General features: G+C 38.6%; 1 protein-coding gene across 14 annotated transcripts in view; it reads right to left on the bottom strand.

Annotated features, from left to right (window-relative positions):
• The window catches only part of BNC2 (basonuclin zinc finger protein 2), a 427,699-nt gene that overhangs the window by 394,396 nt on the left and 19,386 nt on the right, over nucleotides 1-13,917 (bottom strand). The window lies entirely within an intron of this gene.

A 13,917-nucleotide genomic window follows, 5' to 3' on the forward strand; every position in this document is an offset into this window, starting at 1 on the left:
ATACCCATGAGTACTTAAAAAAAGGCCAGTCAATGCATAGTCTCACTGAGTGATAAATGGCTTCACTTATTAGGACCATGCGTTTCATGCCACTCTTCAAAGGGAGAACTGGGTTACAGAGTGTGTGCAACCATCAGCATTGTCCTTCTGCACAAATGGAGAAACAATTCACATGAATGAGATGTGAGCCCCAGCGACTTCATACAGTAACAGCAGCAAACATTGTCTAATTATTCTGTGTGGTAAACAACATTGTTTAATATTTCAACTAACAAATGACTGACTGACTTTTAACCAAACAAAAATGTTTGCTTTTTCTATGTGTCAAGCATGTTTGTTAGCACTTTGCATGCAGCAACTCTTTTAATCCTCACCGCCACAACCCCATGAGTTAGGAACTGGGATTGTCCTTATTTTATAGAGGTGATATTTGAAACTCCTCTGCCTTTGTGCATATATATATATATATATATATATATATATATATATTTTTTTTTTTTTTTTCATTTAACATCTATTTAGGAAAAAACTAGTAATGTGCAAGGCAGAGTTCTGATATCATATTTTAAATATGAGATTTCAATATCTTGCCAAGAAACACAGATTTAAGTTTAAAGGAGGTTTTAAAAGAACTGGTGTCCAAAGTTGTACGGTTTTTCCCCAGTCTGACCAGTTTTGAGACTTGCTCTAATAGGATAAAGCTCTCAACTGCAGGGCGCCTTCAGTAAAACACAGCACCCATCTCACCTAGTTAAGGATCCTGGCACTAGAAATCCATCTCAACCCACTCAGCAGCAGGCTGCAGGACATAATTATTTTCATCTGGTTATAACACTGGGTGGTGAGTTTAATCTCTAAAATCCTACAGGGATTGGTTTTAGCAGTCTTGGAAATTGCCTCTCATGCTATGAACGTGCCGTGCAGCAAGATGGCCGGGCTAATGGTTCCCAGACTGGGATTTGGAGGGACCAAAGATATGGCTCCCTTCTTTCCATAATTTCCTTTCCTTTGTAGGCCCAGTCTAGAGTCAATCAAGCCCTGCTTTCTAAAACAACCTGTTCTGATTTGGACAAGGAATGGAGGTCATTTCTTTTGTAGGTTACAATCAATGATTACTATTCATGGAATCAAATGAAGACATATATAATGTGGGTCATCAGTGACATAGTTTTAAAGACATAAATTTGTATATGCAGATGAAAAGATTCCCAAAGGATAGTATGGTCATGAATGAAACAGCTACAAGGACTAAAACTAACAAATCCCATGAAGTAAAAATAATAATGATTTTCTTCAGTTTATGGTGGAGGAGCCAACTTCAATACCTCCATACAAATTGAACTTCCCTGCTCAGAGTATTCAGAAAAGGCCTTTGGGCCATCCATAACATTCTGATTGATAGTAAGCTACTTATATTAATAATGACAACTTCACGTCTAAAAGTTAGTCAACTTATACATTGATTCAACACATGTTAGAATATTTTGGTTTGGCCAAAACAAATTTTTTATCGTATCATAAAACCCCTCCCACTGTCCTACTAGATGGTGTAAGGGATTCTAAGAGTCACCTTTATAGTATAAGGCAGTGGTCAGCAAACTCATTATCCAACAGCTCTAAATATCAACAGTACAATGACTGAAATTTCTTTTGAGAGCCAAATTTTTTAAACTTAAACTTCTTGTAACACCACTTCTTTAAAATACTCACCCAGGCCATGGTATTTTTGTGGAAGAGCCGCACTCAAGGGACTAAAGAGCCGCATGTGGCTCACAAGCCACAGTTTCCCGACCACAGGTATTAGGCATAGAGATAGAGAAAGGACAAAATATTCATATATTTTCCCTTTGTTTTCATGATCCTGGAGCTAAACACTGACCCACAGCAAAGTTCCCAGTAGTATAAAATGGAAACAATATGAAATAGTCTTAGAAAACCATAAACCCTACCAGACTGCAAAGTCCTTGGGGAAGTATCTCCAGCCCAAAAGGCAATCTCTGGTATAAAGAAGGTCCTCAAGTAATATTTGTAAAATGAGATAAATAAAACGCCAGAATTGCAGTCCTTAAAGAACACGTTATCACAGGGATCCACACTTAAGGTACACAAGGAGGTATTCTTATGCCATTCCAAAGATGAGGACTCAGAACATCAGAGCCACAAGCAGCCAGATCTTAGGGTTCCCAAGGCACTGCTCTCCACTACCATCACTCCTCTGTCCCATCATAGAAAAAGCTCAGGGCCACCACTCTTTCGCTTTTGCTCTGCTTTCTATATTTTATGACCTCTGTGGTGCAAACAACAGCAACAGTGGAAGGCGACCAAAACATGCAGATGCCAAACCCTAATAAGATCCACAACTGTCCTTAGCAGCTGTGTCAGTCTGATGGCTCCGACGGCCAGATGTTTAGGTCTACTTAAATAATGCACACATCACACGACAGTTAAGCTGTATACAAGTTTCAACTTACCACACATTTTTAACCGAAAATGTTTCTTTGAGGTTTTTTTCCTCATGCAAAAAAATCTGACATTTCAAGTCTAGATAAACTTTTACAGGAAAAACAAAGCAAAGAAAGGCACATTGTTATCACTCACTTTCCAGGTTTCGTGTATTTCTCTTTAAAAACCGGTCACAACAGAACATGCTAACCTACATGAACTGCCCAATGGATAACCCGGTATATTTACAGATTCCCCAACTTAATTTCAAGGTGAACATGATCTTCTTCTGGTAACTCAGGATTGCTCTTAGGTAAAGCTGAAACTCAGCAACTGAGTCAACGTTTATGGAATTATTGTATGCCAGGCTACTGCTAGCCTTCGTGACTCAAACATGAATAAAGCATGACTCCTGCCCTTGGGCAGGGACAAGCTGAATGGTGGTTGAGGCAAATACAATGAAATTTTTTAAAGTCTGTGCCACAAACATGTTTGCATCATGTAATGTCTTAAATATGCATAAAGGAAAACTATACTAATTTTGTTGGTCAGTTGGGGTGAGCCAGTGGTCAGCAAACTCATTAGTCAACAGAGCCAAATATACAGTACAACGATTGAAATTTCTTTTGAGAGCCAACTTTTTTAAACTTAAACTTCTTCTAACACCACTTCTTCAAAATAAGACTCGCCCAGGCTGTGATATTTTGTAGAAGAGCCACACTCAAGGGGCCTAAGAGCCACATGTGGCTCGTGAACCGCAGTTTGCCAACTACAGGGGTGAGCTAACAAAAGTCAGTTCTTACATATTATAGATCCCTCCTTATATAAAGGCCAAACGTATAAAAGTCACTAAAATATGGAGTTTCTAATATAATGGATTTAGTCTTTAGCAACTCACATAATTTTCTTAGGTAATGAAAGATGTTATAAACATAAGAATTCTTAAAGTCAAGCAATAATTCTCCAACAGTTTTTATATATTACTAGAGGCCCAGTGCATGAAATTTGTGCACAGGAGTATGTGTATCCCTCAGCCCAGCATGCACCCTCTCCAATCTGGGACCCTCAAGGAATGTCCCACTGCCCGAGTAGGCCTGATCCTACCAACTGCCTTCCCCTGCAGGCCCAGTCACCCCATCTTGTGGTGGCCATCTTGTGTCCACATGGGGGCGGCCATCTTGTGTGTTGGAGTCATGGCCAATTTGCATATTACCTCTTTATTATATAGGAGGATACATCTGCAAGCAATTTTATTTGCCTTCAATATTGCTGAACCAGCCTTAACTGGCACTCATTGCCAGGAATTGTGTAACTTTTAATGTCCTGTTATATTATGCTTTATATCAATGTAGCAAAAGTTACAAACCATCACCAATTCTCTTAACTGCCTTCCTTTCTGTTTGGTGCTGAAATACAACCCAAAGTACTACTTAGTTATGAAAATTATTCTATAATTGAAGTAAATGCTTCATACCAAATACTAAGCAATGATAAACATTTAATTAGCTATGGTTCATTCATTCAATGGCTTACTTTTCCAAAGGAACCCATTAGATTTGAGTCACTCATTTCAAGTGAAGGTTAGGGAAGGGGACCCATATGCATCTATGTCAAGCATGCTACACACTCCTTAGCTTTGGCCACAACCACTTCATTCCTTCTCAGATGTCATCACTAATGCCTATTGGGTAGCTGGCTCTAAGGCCTATGTTTCCCTCACAAAGCTGGAAGTACACTGGCTACATTTCAGGAAGAAATGGAGAGGCTGATGAGAAGATCTTCTCAGCCCTATAGTTAAGAAAAATAACCTCTGATACATAATTGGAATTGAAAAGGATTAATTATGTGCCAACAATATATCTACACACAAACATGTATGCCTGTAAGCACACACACACACCCTGACAGTCATCAGCAACTGCTCACCTCTTTCCCAATGGCCCAAGGCACAGTCTCAGAATCCTGCTCAAGCAACCATTATCAATCTATCAATATTGCATGAGTGTTGATGCCTGTTTTCCATCCTTCGCTTTGTCTGCTCTTCAGATAAGGAGCTCTGAAGATGTACCAAAGAAGTTACAAAGATCAAACAGCTAGTCAGAGACAAGGTCTGGGCTAGAAAAAAAACAGACATTGTGCCTTCTAGTCCATACCCCGGTGCCTATCTGGAATGTTTATCTCACACACACCCTAACCCCTGCTATTTCTTGGATCCTTTGTGTCCTGATCAATTAATTTCTTACCATCTCATTTTGGCTGCCACTAGGCTCCTTCCCTTTGCTTTTAGAAAATTCAGCATCCCTGGCATTAAAGGGGAAAGCGACTTGTCATTTCATATCCACGAAGCTAATGAATGCCCACAGTTGACCTGGCATCTCCCCCTTAAGCCATGCTAACATTAGCTGTCATTCAAAAGGTCACTCCAAAACCTGACCTTCGTTTATGCTCACAAGTATTCACCCTCTCATAAACAGTGCTTTCCCTTTTAATGTCACGATGGCAAAATATTGCAGTATCCATATGCCTTTCCAAACAGTCAGATTTGTGACGAACACTGACTAGTTTTGTCACTAAGACTCAAGAACTCAGACAGTAAGATAGCCAAAATTTAAAAAGAAATACCATGTCGAGTGACTGGGAAAAACTGGTAATCCTTTGCTTGTCATCAGCCACAATATATATATATATATATATATATATATATATATATATATATATATATATATATATACACACACACACATACATACATACATACATACAGTGGTGCCTCACACAACGAACTTAATTCGTTCCAGGAGCAAGTTTGTTATGCGAAAAGTTCGTTATGTGAAACGCGTTTTCCCATAACAATGCATGTTAAAAAAAATAATTCGTTCTGTAGCATAAAATATGCTAAGATGACATAAAAAAGATAAATTTTTTGTTATTATTTTTATTTAGATACATCTAAAAACATAATTTTTTTTTAAAAAAAACACACTTTTTTTAATTTTAAGACAGACTAAGTAGAGTCTACCGAATCTTGCACATCTTCATCCATTTTCTGCTTTTTGGCCGATGGTTTCATGAAAAACCTGTCCAAAGTCGTTTTTCTCTTTTCTCCAACATCTGCCGGAAATAACGGACAAGAGTATCGGAGTAAAGATCGTTGATCCTGTTTGCTTCAGCTGAATCCGGATACAGTGTATTGAGTTTAACTTAAAAGGACGACTGCCGTGATACGTGCGTGACTTAATTCGTAATGAAGAACGATTGCCGCGATACGTGCTTAAGTTAAGCGCAGTGACTAACGACTGCCTGCAGTGCCTGCGCGGAAGGATGCAATACATCGGCAGCGATCGTGGAAGCTCGGGCGACTTCGTTGTGTGAAACGAAGTTCGTTGTATGAATCATGAAATGAAGTTCGTTGTGTGCAGCGTTCGCTGTGCGAGGCGTTCTTTATGCGAGGCACCGCTGTATGTATGTGTGTGTGTGTGTGTGTATATATATATATATATATATATATATATATATATATATACTCATGTTTTATGAATCTGACACCAAAAGAACTTACTAGTCACATTTAACTCAGCAGTTCTATTGTCAAATGGAACTTAGACTACTCATTGGAGAAGGGTTACCACATACCATTTCCTTATATGTATTTTTTTTTTAAATATCAAAATATTTTAGCCATTTCACAATAGGCAGGCCTAACTATAAAAATCAGCCTTCTGACGGTGAAATGATCCCACCAGTTCCACTAGTGTGACCTCAGGTAGGGTAATTAAAGCTGTTGTTGCTCTTCAGATTTTTCATTCAACACTGCAGTTCTCTACTTCACAAAAAAGAAATTACCAAATGTGCAAATTCCAATCAAATAAAAAGGTCACAAAAATTAGTCAGTATCACAGGACTACAGAGTCCTTTCTTGAAGCAACACATAGTAGTAATGACACCTGAATAACATCCACCAATTTATGGGGTTTTTATTTTATGCCAGGCATGGTGCTGATCCTTTCCCACACTATGTCTAATTTAATCTTTACTCCAACCCTATGCCCTGAAGCTAATGATCCTCCAAGTTTACAAATGATGAAATTGAGGCTTCAAGAAATGTTGTCCTTTCCCTAACTTCCCATAGCACAGCTGGGATTCAAACTCAAGACCTTTCTTTTCTTTTCTTTTTAAAAAAATATATTTTATTGATTTTTTACAGAGAGGAAGGGAGAGGGACAGAGAGTTAGAAAAATCAATGGGAGAGAAACATCGACCAGCTGCCTCCTGCACACCCCCCACTGGAGATGTGCCCGCAACCAAGGTACATGCCCCTGACCGGAATCGAACCTAGGACCTTTCAGTCCGCAGTCGACACTATCCACTGAGCCAAACCGGTTTCGGCCAAACTCAAGACTTTTCTGACTCAAAGGCTTTCTATCCTACATTATCTATGCTGCTTCCTATTACACTGTACATATTCAGAGCACTGGCAACAGTTGTGGTAAGGCAATCAGAACCATAACTAACTAATTATTCCTCAAAATGCAGAGATACCTTGGCTAAACAATATACTCACAATCAAACCATCATCTCATCAAAGTCTAATCTGATCCAGGTCATGAGATGTTCATATCTGACATTTTAAGATAACAATAGAACCCTTGAGATACTTTGACAGGTCTTACCACATTGGTATTTACCATGCCTTGTTAGGAAGTCAAACATATAAACTTTGAAAATGTTTAACTAATGATTACATTATATATATATATATATATATATATATATATATATATATATATATATAAAGAAATAAAACTTCAAAGGTCAATCAACAAAAAGATTGGCAGACAGGATGGACACCCATTTGCAAAAGATCTTTCCCTAGCCTATGTCTGCAAAACATTATTTTACAAACATATTTTACCTTACATAAGTTATTTTAATACAATTACCTCCATTATGTTTTGGAGTGTCTTGGAAATTGTTGGTCTGCTAAACTAATAAGAGATTTCCCACTAAAAAAAAGAACAGTTCTTTTCACTGGCATCAGAGTTTCCAAAATAATTCATACATACATACATATTAAAGTATGGTACTTTATTTTTCTATAATAAGGGAAAAGATACTAATGGGCACTTGACTTGCATTAACCATGCTAGACATTTTCACATGTTATCTCAAAATACTTCAGCAGCAATCCTACATAATAAAAGGGTAATATGCAAATTGACCCTAATGATGGAACAACTGGGAACAACCAGACACTGTGATGTGCACTGACCACCCGGGGGCAGACATTCAATGCAGGTACTGCCCCCAGGTGGTCAGTGCACTTCCACAGGGGGTGCGCCACTCAGCCAGAAGCCAACTCACTGGCCAGTGCAGTAGCAGTGGCAGGAGCCTTTCCCACCTCCTCAGTAGCACTAAGGATGTCCGACTTATGGCTTGGGGAGCGGGCCTAAGCTGTTAGTCAGACATCCCTTAAGGCAGGGGTCTTCAAACTACGGCCCGCGGGCCACATGCGGCCCGCAGAGGAGTCTGATCCGGCCCGCCAGGTTTTTTGGGCAGTGAGCACAGCCGAGGTGTTACAGTAGGAATTAGTAGTTCATATAGTCCGGCCCTCCAGCTCTCTGAGGGACCGTGATCTGGCCCCCACTTTAAAAAGTTTGAGGACCCCTGCCTTAAGGGCTCCCAGGTTGCCAGAGGAATGTCTGACTGACAGCTTAGGCTCCTCAGGTGGACATCCCCTGAGGGATCCTAGACTGTGAGAGGGTCCAGGCCTGGCTGGGGAACACCCCTCCTCTCCCCTCCCGCCCCCTCCCCCCTCCCCCCTCCCCCCGCCGCCCAGCCCCGCAGGCCCCCCAAGTGCATGAATTTTCATGCACCAGGCCTCTAGTACTATTATATTTCACAGTGGGTCAAAGTAAAGGATGCCAAGGGCTAGGTGGAGGTGTGAATGGAGAGTTACTGCCATCGGGTAGAGGGCTTCTTTGGGGGTGACAAAAGTGTCCTAGAATTAAATAGTAGTGATGGTTACATAACCTTGTGCATATACAAAAAAAAAAAAAAAAAAAAAAAAAAGACACTGACTGTACACTTTAAAATGTTGGATTTTATGGTATGTGAATTCTATCTCGATTTTTAAAATTGCATGGTCATGATAAATGTTAATATGTTGGAATACATTATACTATTCTCCCAACTTTTCTATAAACTTAAAATTATTTCAAAATAACATGTGTTTTTTTTAACGGCATAATAATGTTAATATAGTTAATGCTGCTGAACTTTACACTTAAAAAGTGGTAAAGCCCAGCAGGTGTTGCTCAGTGGTTGAGTGTCAACGCATGAACCAGGAGGTCACCAGTTTGATTCCTGATTAGGACACATGCCAGGGTTGCTGGCTCAATCCCCAGTAGGGGGCATGCAGGAGGCAGCCAATCAATGATTCTCATCATTGATGTTTCTCTCTCTCTCCCTTTCCCTTCCTCTCTCTCTAAAAACCAACAATTTTTTCATGTTCAAGAGAGTAAATATTATATTATGCATTTTTTATAACACATAAGTAAACAGGTAAAAGAATGTACACAATCTTCTATATTAGTAGTTTGTAGTATCAGTATTCAAAAGCATGTCTTTTCAGCTCTAAAGCGAATGCTCTTCGTTTCAAGACCCAAAAAATGTCTATTGGTCCTTTGATTGTATTGAGATGTTACTTATGGCCGGCCACTCTTAAGTTGCACACTAACACACACACGTAAGCTATTTTTTTTTTTTAATAAATGAAACTCTACCACCAACTAAATGGGTTTTATTAAACATGTCTGAGCTACGTAAGACTGCCACCTGACTATAAATGTGTGTGGAAGAAGAGAAAGCTTTTTAGTACCATGCTATCCATCAAAGAGTGATTCCTGACTGAATATTACTCAAAAACCAAGGCCTTATGTTCTACTTTTCTCTTCCCAATAGAAATTTCAGAACTTGTACTGACATGAGAAAGCAATGAGTATGTGAAAATACTTGCTTATATCTAATTAGGTTTTTATTTACTCTAAAGTAGTCTGTTGAATTAAAAACCGTCTAATAGTTTAGCAATTTCTCACATAGTTAATTATTTTTTAATTACAAAAAAATAGCAACATGAGTATCAACCCACTTACACTGTGTGCTGATTTACCAGGCACTGGCACACAATATGATGGGTATTTGCATAAATGGACATGTCTGGGTTTGACTTGGGGGCTCACAACCAGACATTTTGAATATGCCAAGTGTATAAAATATACATATGCCTTTATAAATAAAATTTATTCAAGAATATTAATTAGTGGAACTTGGGATCTCACTTGTTTAGCTGCAATGAAGTAATATACTTAAAAACAACAACAAGAGAAAGAGTTTTAAAAAAAAAAATACATAAGGTGGGAATTCTGGGGGTCAAAAGTCCTTTTTACCAAGATTTTTCATTTTTTTACATTACTATTATAATTATCCAGTGATTCCCAGGAAAGAGGCATTCATATTTGTGGTAAGAACAAGTCATCACTGGGTAAATTCTGCATTGGGGACAACTGAAGTATCCATACTTATTAGCCCACCACATGGCAGCAGGCGCCCCGATCCAGTCGTCTGTGACAAACAAAAACATCTCCCAAGCACCCTGTGGCGGTGGCAGCATCCCCAGGTTCAGAATGGCAAACAAGCCTTGACATCTTCCACCTCTGAGTATTTCACACCAGCTGCTGAGTGGGAAGGTGGTGCTCCCATCAGTCGGGCTGAAGACCCGCCTTGCCATGCATGGGGCCAGCGAGCCCTATGTTTTGAAATAACCCTTTCTCTGAGGCGGCCTATTGGTTGCAAATTCAGATCTCCACCATCAGTTAATCCTAAAGCCAAACACACCTGCATTAACCTGATCGACACCACAAAAACTCTTAAGAGAAACCAACTTTTTAAGAAGTAGAAAGACAGTTTCATTATTTAACACATGCTTTTTACAGTCACAGTCTTCAAAAGTTAGGTGGCTTAGACCATCTAACTTTTTTGTTTTGTTTTGTTAATGCTCACCCAAGGATATTTTTCCATTGATTTTTTTTTTTTTTTTTTTTTAAGGGAGAGTGGAAGAAAGAAGGAAAGACAGAGAGAAACATCGATGTGAGAGAAACACATTGATTGGTTAGCCCCAACCAGGGCCTGGGCGGGGGAGGAGCTTATAACCAAGGTATGTGCCCTTGATCAGAATTGAACCCAGGATTCTTTGGTCCACACTCTGATGCTCTATCCACTGAGCCAAACCAGCAAGGGCTAGACCATCTAACTTTTTAATGCAACAGGTCTTGATATACTGATTAGAAAGAAACCACTGAGAGTTCAGTTTTCAAAACAGAACAATTATACCAAGAATCAAAATCTCACATTTCGGAATGCAAAACATTCAAGTTCAATGCCTCTGCCTACTTAAGTTAGCATATGATAGAAACAACCCAGAATTTATAAAAACTAACTTAGTCTATAATAGCCAAGATGGAAATAAGTCTGAAATGCAATACTGAAGGGTTTCATTTTTAACTAGAATGAAAGGAAAGAAACATCACAGCCAGAAACACTTCAACTTAGCAACAGAAAAGAAAATCCAGCATTTTCAGGTGTACATTTTAAACAAGGATCAATAACAACATTGCACAATCTCTTCACTATTTCTTTAAGCAAAAAGACCCGCTTATTAATAAGGAAAGTCATTGTATTTCTTGCTTTAAAAATATTTACTTGCAACAAGTTCTTTGGTGTATTCTTGCCCCAAGTTCTGACTAGAACTGGATCACCATGGAACACACCACAATGCTAAACACCACAATCTCTTCGCAGCATTAACTGCTCCCAGTCCTAAGACTTTAATTGCGACAAGACTGCAGCTCAGAGACCTAAGACGGAACAGTCCTCCTTCAAGCAGGCATGGACAAGGACCACATATTTTCGTACATGCTGGTGCATATAGGAGGCTGTTGGCTGCCCCAGTCACAAGCATGTCCAAGACAGGATTCCGAAGTTAGTCTGTGAATTTTCAAAGAACAAGCCCCAAATGACTTTAGACCAATCCATGAAGGTTGAGTGACCAAAGCAACGGCATGTTTGCCGCAAGCTACCACCTTCTTGCAAACTTCGGGTTAAAAGGAAGTCTTACTAAATGTTGCTATCACAACACTCGGCCATTCTAATTCACAGTTGAAATAACTCAGTCAAAACTGCAAAGTGAGTCAGTATGATTGTATAATTCCTGGGAAGGACAGTTGCCCTTGTTAAGAACCCCTGAAATTTTGAAGTGCACCATTCCTGCAAAACACAAAGTGGATCATATATTTAAAATAGTAGTATCGGTTTACAATGTCAAGCTGCTGCATAGTAGAAAATGTGATTTCTATAGTAGGTCCTCAAGATAAAACCAAATGTTAAGTTGTATACTGCGGTAGGTCTACTTTCCAATTACTAGAAGTAAGCATACAAGAGATATAATTAGTTATGACACTAGGACAGGCATACATGTTTCAACACACACGCAGCTCAGAACAAAATTTTTGGCATTATATGACAGAGGACTTAAACTTAAGACTCAAAGAAAGGTTATGCAGTGTGTATACCTTTTTTTTTTTTTAATTTAAAACTTGCCACATCAAATTATTTCTTTCAAGTTATAAGCATATTTTGATTTGCTTAAACATTTCTTTAAAGATTTCTTGGGGGCGGGGGAGTGACTACCCCGTGGCTTTCACTGAGCCTGCATTACAAATTAAGGAAGTTGACTTTATAAAATTCATTTGGTAAAAAAGAAGGCTGCATGTTGACCAAACACATTTAGAAAAGTTTGATCGTTCTAGTCATGAGTTTCTCAGTCAGGAGTAACACTGAACTCTCACAACAGAATGTACAAGGCAGTCTTAGGCTTGCCCAAGGTATACTGCCAAGATACCCTACAATCATAATTTTTTAACAAAGCCTTATAAGAAAAATAAAACTTAAAACTATTAAATAAACTATTTCTAAATTATGATCCATTTAGGATCATTTGTTCCTTGATAAAGATAGGGGGAAAGATAATAATTATAATTATATACCTGAGAATTTTCAGAGCAGTGTGCATAATAGATACATAAAATTAATTATAACAAAGTATGATAAGCTCAAATGAGAGACAATTTCAGAAAACTGAAGAGACAGATTACACATATCCAAAACTAAAATTCCATAAGATCCTGTATGTCTTTAATCTCAGAGGATTGCAACAAGAAATACTCCAAAGCATCCCTTTTCTAAGGAAGAGTCTCAAATCAGGCATGAATTCAGTCAGGTTTTATTAAACCAAAACCTATAAGGCAACAGTTTAAAAAACACAACAAGACTCAGTCTCTCGCTATTACAGACTAAGAAATACCCAGTAATAATAAATGGTGCCTTTTCTTAGTCTCTTATCAAATATAAACTCCTTTTCTGAGATAATTAACCCAAAAACAGGTTTTAAAGAGAAAGGTCCACAATCTCAAGGTGAAGAAAAGACACCCAAAAATTGAGGTAGGTCTCAAGTTTGACAGCTTCCATCTTCCAAGTCATATTCTGCCCTCAGTCTGCACAGGATTCCATGGGTGAAGTCAGGTGTAGTGAAGAGGAGGTATTCTGAATGGGAGTTGGAAAACATCAAGCTTGTAATTAAGTGCATTCTCAAGTATAATAATCCACCTGGAACAAGATAAAACATTGAGAACCCATCCAAGGTAAAGCAGCTAGACCTTATACTCCCACAGGAGTTACAGCACAAGACAATGAATTATGACAAATCCCACCTCATGAGCCAAATGGTCCATGAACACAGAAAGTGTGGCCCCTCCAAAGGCAGTGTGAATGAAGCACTTAGGTTTTGGCCCAGCAAAGCCTTCCACCTCATAACAGAGCCTGCTAAGAGCCCTCTCTACCTCACAGAACTCTCCAAGAAGCCTAGTATGCTGTTCACATGTAAGTATACTTTGAATTTGGCTAAAGAAAACACCCAGCAGATTTTAGCTAACACAAGGAAAAGCTGACCCTAATGTTTATTAGTCTTAACTTCCTTTCACATCAGAAGGTTCTACCGTTTCAGAGAATTAGGGGAGAATGAAAAAAAATAAATCTAAAATTAACTCTTTTGAAGTCAAACTTACGCCATTCCTTTTTATTTCTTAAATTCTCATTCCTGAAAAAGTATCTACAAACTTTTTAGACAAGGTGTGGAGTGACTTGATAATATTAAAATCATTCTGAGATGTTCAGATTCCCTGCAAAATTAGCATGTCATCCAAGAGATTGGAAGATGAATCAGAAGGAAGTTCATCAATACAAGAAGGCATTAACTAATGCTATTCTTAATTGATAACCAGAAAGTAATCATAGAGAAACTGATTTCTAAGTGTTACTTCAAACCACAACTTACAGGAATTCAAAAATAAATCTTAAAGAAAA

Source organism: Pipistrellus hanaki (assembly GCF_964339955.1).
Source record: "Pipistrellus hanaki genome assembly, chromosome: 11".
Lineage (NCBI taxonomy): Eukaryota > Metazoa > Chordata > Mammalia > Chiroptera > Vespertilionidae > Pipistrellus > Pipistrellus hanaki.